A 13600-nucleotide genomic window follows, 5' to 3' on the forward strand; every position below is an offset into this window, starting at 1 on the left:
TGTGATCACCAACACAAAGTTTATTTCTAAGGATAAAATTGTAATTTGATAAAAGATCGAGGTTAAAAATTGTAATTATGTAAGTTTAGGGGTATTTTAGGTAATAAGTAGAAGTTTAAGGGTAAAATTGGTGTTTTATAAAAGTTCAAGGATATTTTTAAAAATATTAAAATATGTAGGATTATTTTAGTAATTTATAAAAATGTTAGGTTAAAAGTAAAAATATTTAAATATTTAAGGTTAAAATATAATTCTTAAAATCTAATTCTTAAAATCTAAGCATAAGACTTTAGTTAACAAGTTTTAAATAATAGTAAAACAATAATGATATTATTCTTTTATTATTAATATTAGTTTTCTTATATTAATATAATATATTAGTATTCTAATTAAAAATATTATTTTATATATTTATAATATTACAAGAGGATAAAACAGCTATACTCCTTAAAAGTTTTAGAAAGATAAAGTTAAGTTAAGAATCTTTGATTCTCTTTTTATAAGATACTTAGAAAAATGCAAGGAAATAGTGCAAAGATAATTTATATTGCGGAAATATAAGAAAATAAAAGAGAATGATAAGAAAGAAAAGAAAAGAAAAGAAAGAAAAGAAAAAGATTAAAAGGATCTCTGCCACAGCAAAGTAAAGAACAAAGACTAAAAGAATCTAAAGAATTTATGTCATAGAAGAGTAAGAAACAGAAAAAAATATATATTAATCAAAGGGATGTCTGCCACACGAGAGAAGATCTCTGCTATAGGAGAATAGAGGCTAAAGATAAAAAGACTCTAAAAGACTGTTTGTCACATGAGAGCAAATGAAGCATGAGTATTGTTTGGGGATTAATGTCAAATGTATAGTGGGGATGCCCACATATTGTGAACTGTTTTCCAGATGTAAGCATATTACAACACATTTAGAAGTCACATTGTATGCGGCCTGGCTGTAAGATTATATGCATACTGTATGCATTTGAAAAGCCATATCTGGGACTTGTGTCCGGGTAATGTCTGGAGCGGGTAGGCAACCGACACATGAGCTCATGGCCTGTGTAGGGCTAGACATGCATCATACTTGTTTGCACATATTTCTATATTATGTGTTTTCTGTGTATATGTGTGAGTGTTTTATATGTACTTTATGATTGTTTGACTTCTGTGTTCCTTATTTGTTAAGTTGAATGTATTATATTGCTTGTTGCTGTTGGCTAATAATAGTAAAATGAAAATAACTTCTAATTTCGATCCCACTAAGAACTTCCCAGTTCTTTCTCCATCTTTCTAACCCTTTCAACTACAGGTGTGAAGGCTTATATTAAAACTGTGGAAGCATAGAAGAGTTTGTTTGCGAGTTAAATTATTCCTAGAATTTATTTTTCCCTCGTCTTATTAGTTGAAGCTTTTATTTCAGAGAGGTAGGCTTGTATATGTTGATCATTGATTAACTATAATGTATTACTTGTAATTATGTGACTATTATTGTTTGGAAGTCTCTGTTGAACGGTTATTAATAAATAAAAACAAAATTTATTAGCTTTCTTCCGATAAAACTGAGAATGTGTTAATGTCGTAAAGACTTAATATTAAATAGATAACAAAGGAAAACAGGTTAGTAACACTTTACTTTTAGTACGATCATAATGTACTAGAAGTTGGGTAATTACATCTCATACGTGTTGAGCCTGCCCCACCTACAAAATTCATCTATCTATAATTACACTAGATAATTTCATTTCCAACAAAAGCATCTATATTTTTTCTATATAGAAAAAAAATCAGCCTCATAAACATGATATAGAAAATGAAATCACTTTAGACCCTCTCAAATGGCAAAAAAAAAAAATTAAAGATCCAATTTCAACTTTTTTTTTTTTACAAAAGGTGAGGACCAACCGTTGGAGATCTTTGGAGGAGAGTCTTTACACATGGATCGAGAAGAGAAAGTTCCTGTTTAGACCAGGGACTTGGAGTAACTAATAACAACTTGATACATGGCAAGTTATTTAAATAGATAATTAATTATATTAACTCATAATTAATTAAATTTATCCGCATAAAAAGATAAATTTAATTTTTACACATTATAAAATAATTTTTGACTAAGTTGTTTATTTTTACATGTAAAATTTAAACTACTAACAAATTTAACTATGAATGAATAAAATTAGTTTCATATTTATTTAAAAAAATATTTGTGTGTGTGATAAGCATATTCAAATATTAATTTTAATAATATTATTGTAAAAAAAATTAATTTAATAACTATTCATATCCGGGTCCATTACTTAGCCAAGTCCAAAATAAACAAGGCCCAATCAACAAACATTAGCTGGACTGACACCTACTTGACATCATAGAGGTCGGGCACGACGATGTTATACAAGCCCTACTTGTCCGAATTAGTAACTAATTTCTACAATCTCTCCTACTCATCTAGAAATGAGATCTCAACAACTTTTCTAACAAAAGAGAACGGTTATCTACCCTTAAAGTTGGAACTACTCTAAAGGTGGTTATTAACTCTACATCTACCACTATAAATACACTAACACCCCAGGGTATACTTGGAATACAATCTACTAAAAACTTGTCTAAAATCCTTACTAACTTAAGCATCGGAGTCCCTTGTAGGTACCACTCCCACCTCCTCACGAGAAACTCATATGGCGGCTACCAGTAGACGTCGAACGCTACCCCCAAAAGGAATTTGGACCTCACATTCAGGCCCAAAGCAACCCAGTTTCAGGTAACTCTTGGAACATTGGCGCCGTTGTCGGGGACCAGCAAGTCTACACCCAATCATGGCGGATGATCATCCAGAAGACGGACATACAGCATCTGAATCCGAGGTAGAATATCACAATGACGATTGTGCACTTGTACTACCCCCCACGACAAAATAGAGCGGATGACCACAATGGGGAGGAGACTTCATAAAACCCCCAACCCAGAAGAATACATTCAGAAATCCTTCCACCTAAGAACATGGTAAACCAAAACCAAGTAGAGCTTATGGGTCTAGTGCATGGACACCAGGGACGACTGGAGCAGCTTAAGCAGGAGCTAGAGCGACAACGAGAATCAGAAAGAGACCTCAGAAGAAAAGTACGACGATGAAGGAAATTAGAAGAAAACCTTTTAAAACTGGAAGTCGACCTAAAGGTCAAAGCAACCATGTAGATCGGGAAGACACCCCCTTTAGAGGAGAAGATCCATTCATCAAAGAGATCATGCGGGCTAGAGTTTCCAAAAACTTTAAAAGTCCCGACATGGACCTCTATGATGGATGGAATGACCGACCGACCCGAGACATCATCTAAGCAACTTTAAAAGCTGAATGTACTTGGCCGACGCGTCGGATGCAACTCATTGCAAAGCTTTTCTGACAAGTTAACCAAGGCGACAATAAAATAGTTTGATAGTTGATAAACCATAATTTTATGGTAAATTTTGGATTGAATTGAGTGGATTTTATCTACTTATCTCACATTTATTCATTAAAAGAGCAAGGTTTTGTGAATTTCTCCTAATTGTGCTTAATGATTAAAAATATACTTTTTAGACCTTTAATTTGCTAAATTTAATTTACTTTAATTCCATTCGATACATTGATGTGTTTGTTGAGTGATTTCAGGCTTAGAAGGCAAAGATTGGATTGAATAAGTGAAGAAAAAGCATGAAAAGTGAAGAATTCATGAAGAAATGAGGATTTGGAGTAATTCACGGTCACGCGTAGGCGCGCTTTGGGGATTTCACCATGTCACGCGTACGCATGCCTCATGCGTACGCGCGACATGAAGCACGTGACTCACTTAAGAAAAATGTGGCTGGCGATTTCCGGACCTTCTTGATAAACCCCAATTTTGTGGTTTATTTTGTGTTGAATTTAGGGGATTTTATCAACTTATCTCACATTTATTCAATGAAATAGCATGGTTTTGTGAATTTCTCCTAATTTGTACTTAAAAGTGAAAACATGCTTTTTAGGCCTTAAAATGGATAATTTTAATTCACTTTAATTTCATTCGATGCCTTGATATGTTTGTTAAGTGATTTCAGATTTAGAAGGCAAAGTTTGGGTTGAAGGAATGAAGAAAAAAGCAGGCAAAAATGGAGAATTCATGAAGAAATGAGGATTTGCTGAACTGAAGGACACGCGCACGCGTCACCCACGCGCACGCGTGAGAAGAAGATTTGCCAACGACGCGTATGCGTCACCCCACGCATATGCGTGACCAGAAAAATCGCCAGCGACGCGTACGCGTGACCCATGGGTACGCGTGACAAGCAGCACGCGACCAACTTAAAGGCAATACGCTGGGGGCAATTTCTGAGCTCAAGGAGGCCCAAATCCAACTCATTTCTGATGCTTTTGAATCAAGGATTGCAAGGGAATGGGGGGACAAGTCATAGTGTAGTTTTCACCATGTTGTAGGGTAGAATTCTAGAGAGAGAAACTCTCCCTTCTCTCTAGAATTTATGGTAGTTTAGGTTAAAATTTCTTAGATCTAACTTTTAATTCTTATTTTGATTTAGTTTTCCCTTTTAATTTCCGGTTATTACATCTTTGATCTTCTAGCTTTATTTGTCATTTCTCTTATTTTGCTTTCTTTTATGTTTATGAACCCTTGTTGGAATTCTATTTTATTTCAATGCAATTTTATGTTTCCATGTCTTTTTATGTTTATCTTAGTTGCTATTGTTGATTTCTTGCTTTTGTTAATTATGGGTTTCGTTAATTCTTGCATTTTGTGATGTTTACTTTTATTGCACTCTAGGTATTTGATAAAATGTTTTTACTAGTTTTTGAGTAGTTTCCTTTGCTCTTGGCCTAGGCTAAGGGAATTGAGTGACCATGAGTCATTGGGTCTCATTGATTTGGTGATTTGAGAACCCTTAGTGGTCAATTTGATAACCATTGACGCTAGCCTACTACTAAGTCAATTAGTAGGTAGATTAGGACTTATGGATTGATGTTGATCAAGCCTATTTGACGTACTTCAAGCTTAGGAGTAGACATTGTACGTACTTAAAGCTTAGAAGTAGACTTAATAGGTTGGTCCCTCATAATTGTCAATATATGGTTTGTAGACAAGGATGGTGATCTCAATTCCTAAGTCTTAGCCAAGAGTTCTTTTTCTTTATTTTATTAGTTAATTGTCATTTACTTTCTTGTTATTTACCTTTCTTGTCAATCATCAAATCAAACCCCTTATTTCTTCATAGCCAATAATTGACCACTTCATTGCAATTCCTTGTGAGACGACCTGAAGTTTGAATACTTCAGTTACTTTTCATTGGGGTTCGTACCTGTGACAACCAATCTTTTAAAATTTGATTTGAGGATTATTTGTTGGTTGGAAACTATACTATCAACGGGAATTATTTTGTGTGAAACTTCTAACCGACAAAAATCCTTGTATCACTTCTCAAGCCCAAATCCAACTCATTTCTGAAGTATTTGAAGCCAAATTTGAGAAGGAACAAGGGGGGAGAGCAATTAGGTTTAGCTTAGAAATATATTTTAGGATAGAATTCTAGAGAGAGAACCTCTCTCTTCTCTCTAGAATTTAGGATTCTTAGTTTAATTTCTTCTTAGATTTAGGTTTCAATACTTGTTTTGATTTAGTTTTCTTTACTATTTCTTGTTCTAGCATCTTTGTTCTCTTAGTTTTACATGTTATTTCTTTTATTTGGTCACTTTTATACTTATGAACCCTTGTTGGATTTTCATCCTTTAATGCAATTGATGCATTTTTATGTTTCTTGTTTAATTGAGTTGTTATTGTTACTTTCTTGTGATTGGTAGTTATAGATTTTACTAATTCATGTAATTTAATATGCCTTCCTTTTATCCATTCTAGGTGTTTGATAAAATGTCTCACCTAGTTTTAGCTTAGATTTTTAGCACTCTTGGCTTGAGTTCGAGGAATTAGGTTCCTTAATGTCATTGATATCCAGTGTGATTGGTAATTTAGTGTTGTTAGTTAATTTTAGGATCGACTATATCCACTTGATTTTTTCCTCCGATGTTAGAGGACGACAAAGTGCAATTAACTCTTTGTAATTACCATGTTGTGGTCAATGATCTATGATATGAAACCTTGACTCTTAATCCTTGCCAGGAGTGTCTTTTAGCATTTATATTATCCTTAGTTGTTAGCTTTACTTTCTTACAATTTACATTTCCCATTCAGCATTCCATAACCCCAAAAATATCTCATAAACAATAATATGCACACTTCCCTGTAATTTCTTTGAGAGATGAATCGAGATCTAATACTCTCGGTATTTTTATTGGATTGACTTAAGTGACAAATAAATTAAACTTTGATTGAGGGTTATTTGTCGGTTTAGAACTATACTATAAATGGAATTTTATTGAGAAATTCCAAACTGACGATTTTCCTCCATCAATAGCCTACAACCCCGGTCTATAACTTGTTTCAACGATCTTGCAAGGAATTTCTTTACCCGATTCTCCATCCAGAAAGACAAAGTCAAACACGCTCCAAGTTTTCTCGGGATCAAGCAAGAAATCGGAGAAACTCTTGAAGCTTACATGGAAATATTCAACAAAGCCTGCCTAAAAATCCAAAACTTACCTACAGAAGCGGTCATAATGGGGTTAGTTAATAGCCTCAAAAAAGGACCATTCTCCAGTCCATATAAAAAAGGCACCCGACTTCCTTGTACAAGGTACAAGAACGAGCGAAAAAATACATCAACATCGAAAAAATTCCCAACTAAGAGAACCTATCCCGAGGTAAAACTCTCACTACCAGGATCGAGATAAGGAGAAAGAAACAAAGAAAAAAGACGAATATAACTCGGACAAGCCTCGAAGATATCACAACTACACCCCCACTATGAGTTTTTCTTGTTGATATCTACAGGGAGATCCTCGGCCCATAAAAAACAAAAAAGGTGAAAGTCGGATAGAATATTATGAATACCACAAGATATACGGATATTCCACTAATAATTGTTATGACTTGAAATTGTGATAGAAAAACTGGCTAAGAAAGGTCGGTTGGAGAGATACTTGGCAGAAAGATCAGATGATCAAGAAAAAAGGAAAAGAGATGAAGAAGGCAAGAGTCAATGAGATCAGCTACCCCAAACTCCAGATAGACACGTTTACATGATAGCCGGAGGATTTGCAGGCGGTGGCATAATCAAATCCTCCCAAAAGAGACATTTAAATAAAGTATACCAAGTCGCGAAAGAAGCTCCAATTCCCGACTTGCCTACCATTGTCTTCACAAAAGAATATGCGCAAGGGATAACACCTAGACACGATGATCCTATCGTAATTACGATGATACTCACAAATGCAAACCTCCACAAAAATACTGGTGGACCAAGGAAGCTCGGCCGACATCCTATTTAAATCTGCTTTCAACAAATTGGGGGTTGGAAGAAAAGAAACTTAGGGCATACCCCGACACTCTTTTCGAGTTGGGAGATATGCCAATCTGACCTCTTGGCTTCATTCTATTATACACTACTTTTGGTAAAGGTACAAAGTCGAGAACCATGAGTATAGACTATATAGTGTTTGACATAACATCAGCCTACAATTCCCTGATAGGTCAGACAATGTTAAACTGAATTGCTACATTTGTCTCTACTCCTCATCTTTGTATGAAGTTTTCAACCTCTGAAGGAATAGCCACCGTAAGAGGAGATCAGAAATCGGCAAGAAGATGCTATAATGAAAGTCTAAACCTACGCAGATGCGCAAAAAGGAAATAGGTCACCACATCAAACTCGGCGGTGTCCGAACACGAGAGGAACTGAGGCCACAACCTGATGGAAAGACTGAAGAGGTTGAAATTGGAGATCAAGTCAAAAAAAGAACAAGTGTAGGGGCTAACCTGAAGAAACAGTTAAAAGCATATCTCGTCAAGCTTCTACGAGAAAATTTTGACCTCTTTGCGTGGAAGGCCTCTGATATACCCAGAATACACCCTGACCTCATGAGTTACAAGCTTGCCATCTACCCAGGCTCACGACACGTCCAACAAATACGACGAAAGCTCAACCCTGAAAGAGCACAAGTCGTTGAAAAATAGGTCCAAGCCTTGTTAGAAGCCAGGTTCAAAAGGGAAGTAAAGTACCCCTTGTGGCTGGCCAATGTAGTGCTCGTGAGGAAACAAAATGGGAAGTGGAGAATGTATGTCGACTACACTAAACTCAATAAAGCTTGTCTCGCGGATCCTTAACCTCTCCCCAGCATAGACGCTCTGGTAGATTCAGCTTCAGGCTACAAATACTTATCCATTATGGAAGCATATTCGAGATACAAACAAATTCCGATGTACAAGCTAGATCAAGAAAAAACTTCTTTTATCACTCCTAGAGCAAATTATCGTTACGTGATAATGCCTTTCGGATTAAAGAATGTTGGGACCACGTATCAACGATTAATGAACAAGGTGTTTTCACCACACCTCGGGAAGTTGATGGAGATCTATGTGGATGACATGCTCATCAAGACCAAAGAAGAAGCCAGTCTCTTAGCAGAAGTGTTTAACACAATAAGGAAGCACAGGATGAGACTAAATCCCTCAAAGTGAACCTTTACAGTGGAAGCCAGAAAGTTCCTAGGATTTATACTTACCCAAAGGGGCATTGAATCCAACTTGGACAAATACAAAGCAATACTTGAGATGAAAAGCCCAACTTGCCTGAAGGAAGTCCATCAACTAAACGGAAGGCAAACAGCCTTATCCAGATTCTTTGCAGGGTCGACTCTAAAATCTTTACCCCTATTCTCAATACTTAAGAAGGGATGTCAATTCGAGTGGACTCAGGAATGTGAACAAACTTCTTAAGATTTCAAAAATTTATTGAGTCAGCTATTGATCCTTACCCAACCTGAAGAAAGAGAGGAGCTCATATTATACTTGGCAATAGCAAGGAGGGCCATAGCTTCTGCTCTCGTCCAAGAAGACAAAAATGGACAACAACTTGTCTACTTTACAGCAAGGCTCTAAAGGGGCAGAAATAAACTATCAAAAAATAGAGAAGTTTGCATATGCCCTCGTCCTTGCCTCCAGAAGACTTCGACCTTATTTTCAAGCCTATACAATAAAAATCCAAACTAACCAACCCATGAAGCACATCCTCCAAAAGACAAACATAGCAGGTCAAATGTTTTAATAAGTCGTGGAGTTGTTTGAGTTGGGTCTAAAATACAAAACTCGTACAGCGATGAAATCACAATACCTAGCTGACTTATTGGCCGAGTATATAGGAGCCCAAAGAGATCTTACAGTCTGGTATTTGTATGTAGATAGATCATCAAACAAAGTCGGAAGTGAAGCAGGAATCATTCTTGAGAATGAAGAAGGAACTCAAATAGAGCTTTCACTAAAATTCGAGTATCCAGCCTCCAACAACCAAGTGGAATATGAGACCATGTTTGCTGGCTTGAGGCTAGCCAAAGAAGTCGAAGCAGTAAAGTTAATAGTGTTTAGTGACTCTCAAGAAACACTAAAAGTACATAAAAGAAACACTAGAACAATTAGCTCAATTCTAGGAAGCAGAAGTCAACCACATAACTCGGGAGTTAAACAACCAAACTAATGCCCTCTCCAAATTGGCTAGCACCAAGCCAGGGGGCAACAATAAAAGCCCAATTCAGAAAAATTTCCACACCCCATCAGTGATCAAATAAGTCAACAAGTCGGACGCACTGACAGTCACGAACCTAAATTTGGGTTGGATGACTCCTATCATCGAATACCTCAAATTTGATATCCCTCAAAGAAAAAAAAAGAGGCAAGGAGACTCATAAGGGACGCATAGAACTATACTTTAGTTCACAATGTACTCTATAGAAGAGGAATCTCCACACCCTTACTAAAGTGTGTCCCAACATCATCGATAGAAGAAGTCTTAGAAAAATTCGATAGTGGCATTTGTGGAAATCACTTGGGGGCTAGATTGTTAGCTAAGAAAGTCTTGCAAGCAAGATTCTACTGGCCGACCTTACAAAAGGAGGCAGCCAATTTTGTTAGAAGATGCCAGCTCTGCCAAAAACATGCTAATTTCCATGTGGCACCACCAGAAGAGCTTATCAGCATCACCTTACCCTGGTCATTCACAAAATGGGGACTGTATCTACTCGGACTATTTCCTCAAGCACCTAGACAGGCAAAATACCTCATATTCAGAATTGATTATTTTATTAAATGGATTGAGGTAGAACCTCTGGCGACTATTACGGCCCAAAGAAGTCGGAAATTCCTCTACAAGAATATTATTATCCGGTTTGGAGTCCCATACTCTATTACCACAGAGAATGGTACCCAGTTTACTGACTCAACATTCAGAAGTTTGGTGGCTGGCCTCAAGATTAAGCATCAGTTTACGTTAGTAAAACACCCTCAGGCCAATGGATAATCAGAAGCTACAAACAAAATCATACTAGCCGGACCATCAAGCGACGACTACAAGATGCAAAGGGTGCATGGGTTGAGGAGCTTTCCCAAGTCTTATGGACATATCGGATAACTCTCTATTCAACAACTAGGGAATCCCATTCCATCTTACATACATCATAGAAGCCATGATTCCCATAGAGGTCAACGAAGAAAGTCCAAGGGTTAGATTCTACAATCAAGTGAAAAACGACCGAGCTCAAATGGAAGAACTCGATCTCCTTCTAGAAGAGGGAAGGTCTTCATTCATCCGAGTCGGGAAGCTCTAAGATGTTTCTTCAGTTCGGATGCTCAACGTCTTTGGGTCTCCAAAAGGACTGTCATCATCCATGGGGTCGGTGATCTTCCCATTGACTACGACCTTATCAGGGTCGATAGGAGAGAGGTCCATGGTGCGGTATTTGTAACCCACTAACTTACTGGCAAGTGCACCGGGTCGTACCAAGTAATACCTTACGTGAGTAAGGGTCGATCCCACGAGGATTGATGGATTAAGTAACAATAGTGTTTGATAGGATTAGTTAGACAAACAGAAAATAGTGTTTGGAAGTTCAAAAGCATTAAAAAATAAAGAAGAGTTTGAAGACAGGCAGGTGAATAGGTGAGGAATAAAATATGAAGAAATAGTTAAGGTTTCAAAGTTATCTATTTTCCGGATTGACTTTTCTTATTATTTTATTTTAATCATATAAGATCTAATTTATGGCAACTATATGTGACTAGACCCTAATTCCTTAGACCTTTCTAGTCTCCTCTAAAATTCATCAACAGCCAATTCCTTAGTCAATTAATTCCAATTAGGGGGTGAAGTTCAATTCTAGTTATATGCCACAGAAATCCTAATTACCCAAACATAAAAGGATTATATGTCACGTATCCTATTAAATCCAGATAAATTAGAAATTTAGGAGAATATGTTTTCAAGCTGTTGTTCAAGTAAAGAGCTTTTCCAAGTTATACAAGAACGCATTTAGAAAGAGGGTCGTACTTCCGTTCCACCCAAATTCATAAAATAAAGAACGAAAACAATTCTTAAATATAAATCCATACATAAATTAAAATAAAAAAATAATAAAATCAATCCATACAAATAGAAAGAGCTCCTAACCTTAATAATGGAGGTTTAGTTGCTCATGGTAAAGAGAAAATAAGTATTCAGGTAAAATGTACTCCCTTCCTATCTAATGGATCTGAATCCCCTTTTTATAACTAATCCTAATGAATTTAAAATCTAATTTCTAAAATTAAAATTAAAATAATATCTTTTTCTGTTTAAAAATCAAATTTGAATTTAAATTCGAATTAATTAACAAGTCTTCAGCTGATGGGTGGGGACCACTTGATTTGTCCATTCTGCAGCTTCTAATCTGTGTTTTTTGGGCTAGAAACTGGGTCAAAACAGCCCAGAAATCGCCCCCAGCGTCTTTCTGCGTTTTTTTTCACGTTGTGCATGTCACGCGTACGCATCGGTCACGCGCACACGTCGATGGTCTTTTTCGCGAGTCATGCGAATGCATCGCTTTGCAAATCTTTAAATCACGCGTACGCGTCAGTCACGCGTACGCGTTGCTCCTCGCTGCCATCTCCTTTGATTCTTGTGCTGCAGAAACTCCATCAAATCCAGTCGAATGCTACCTAAAATAAACAGTATTGCACAAAACTCAAAATAGCATCCATAGTGGCTAAAATATAATTAATTCTTTATTAAATTCAACAATTTAGATGCAAATTCACTAGGAAAAGATAGGAAAGATGCTCATGCATCACAACACCAAACTTGAACTGTTGCTTGTCCTCAAGCAACCAAAACTAATATAAGCTTAGGATGTGAATTTGCATGAGAATGAGAGTTCGGTTATGCCCATGTCTCTTCTTATAGTGGGATTTACAACTGCAATCCTGAACAGTTTTGGCATCTCACTTTATCCTTTGAAGTTCAAAATGATTGGCATCCATAGGAACTCAGAATTCAGATAGTGTTATTGATTTTCCTAGTTCAGTATGTTGATTCCTGAACACAGCTAATTTATGAGTCTTGGCCGTGACCCTAAGCATTTTGTTTTCCAGTATTACCACCGGATACATAAATGCCACAGACACATAACTGGGTGAACCTTTTCAGATTGTGACTCAGCTTTGCTAGAGTCCCCAGTTAGAGGTGCCCAAAGTTCTTAAGCACACTCTTTTTTGCTTTGGATCACGATTTTAACCGTTCAGTCTCAAGCTTTTCACTTGACACCTTCACGCCACAAGCACATGGTTAGGGACAGCTTGATTTAGCCGCTTAGGCCAGGATTTTATTCCTTTGGGCCCTCCTATCCATTAATGCTCAAAGCCTTGGATCCTTTTTACCCTTTGCATTTTAGTTTAAAGGGTTATTGGCTTTTTCTGCTTGCTTTTTCTTTTTTTTTCTCTTTTTTTTCGCAAGCTTTGCGTTTTTCACTGCTTTTTCTTGCTTCAAGAATCAATTTTATGATTTTTCAGATTATCAATAACATTTCTCTTTTTTTCATCATTCTTTCAGGAGCCAACAATTTTAACATTCATAAACTTCACTATCAAAAATATGCACTGTTCATGTCATGCATTCAAAATCACAGAAAATACCATCACATTTAAGTAAATAAGACTATTCTTCAATATAGACCCACTTTCTCATGCAATATATCACTCCTGGATTTCTGCGTTTTTTTTGCACGTTGCACATGTCACGCGTACGCATCGGTCACGCGCACGCGTCGATGGTCTTTTTCGCAAGTCACGCGAACGCGTCGCTTTGCAAATCTTCAAATCACGCGTACGCGTCAGTCACACGTACGCGTCGCTCCTCGCTGTCATCTCCTTTGATTCTTGTGCTGCAGAAACTCCATCAAATCCAGCCGAATGCTACCTAAAATAAACAGTATTGCACAAAACTCAAAATAGCATCCATAGTGGCTAAAATATAATTAATTCTTTATTAAATTCAACAATTTAGATGCAAATTCACTAGGAAAAGATAGGAAAGATGCTCACGCATCAGTCCACTTCAGGAGCCAGAACACGGAACTGCGCTTTTAGGTTGTCAGTAATTTTATTCATACCTCAGGCGGCTGACTCTTCAAGATTTACATACTCCTCCTTTAATCTTTTGACCTCATCCTTTAAAT

The sequence above is a fragment of the Arachis hypogaea genome, chromosome 11, assembly GCF_003086295.3.
Source record: "Arachis hypogaea cultivar Tifrunner chromosome 11, arahy.Tifrunner.gnm2.J5K5, whole genome shotgun sequence".
NCBI lineage: Eukaryota > Viridiplantae > Streptophyta > Magnoliopsida > Fabales > Fabaceae > Arachis > Arachis hypogaea.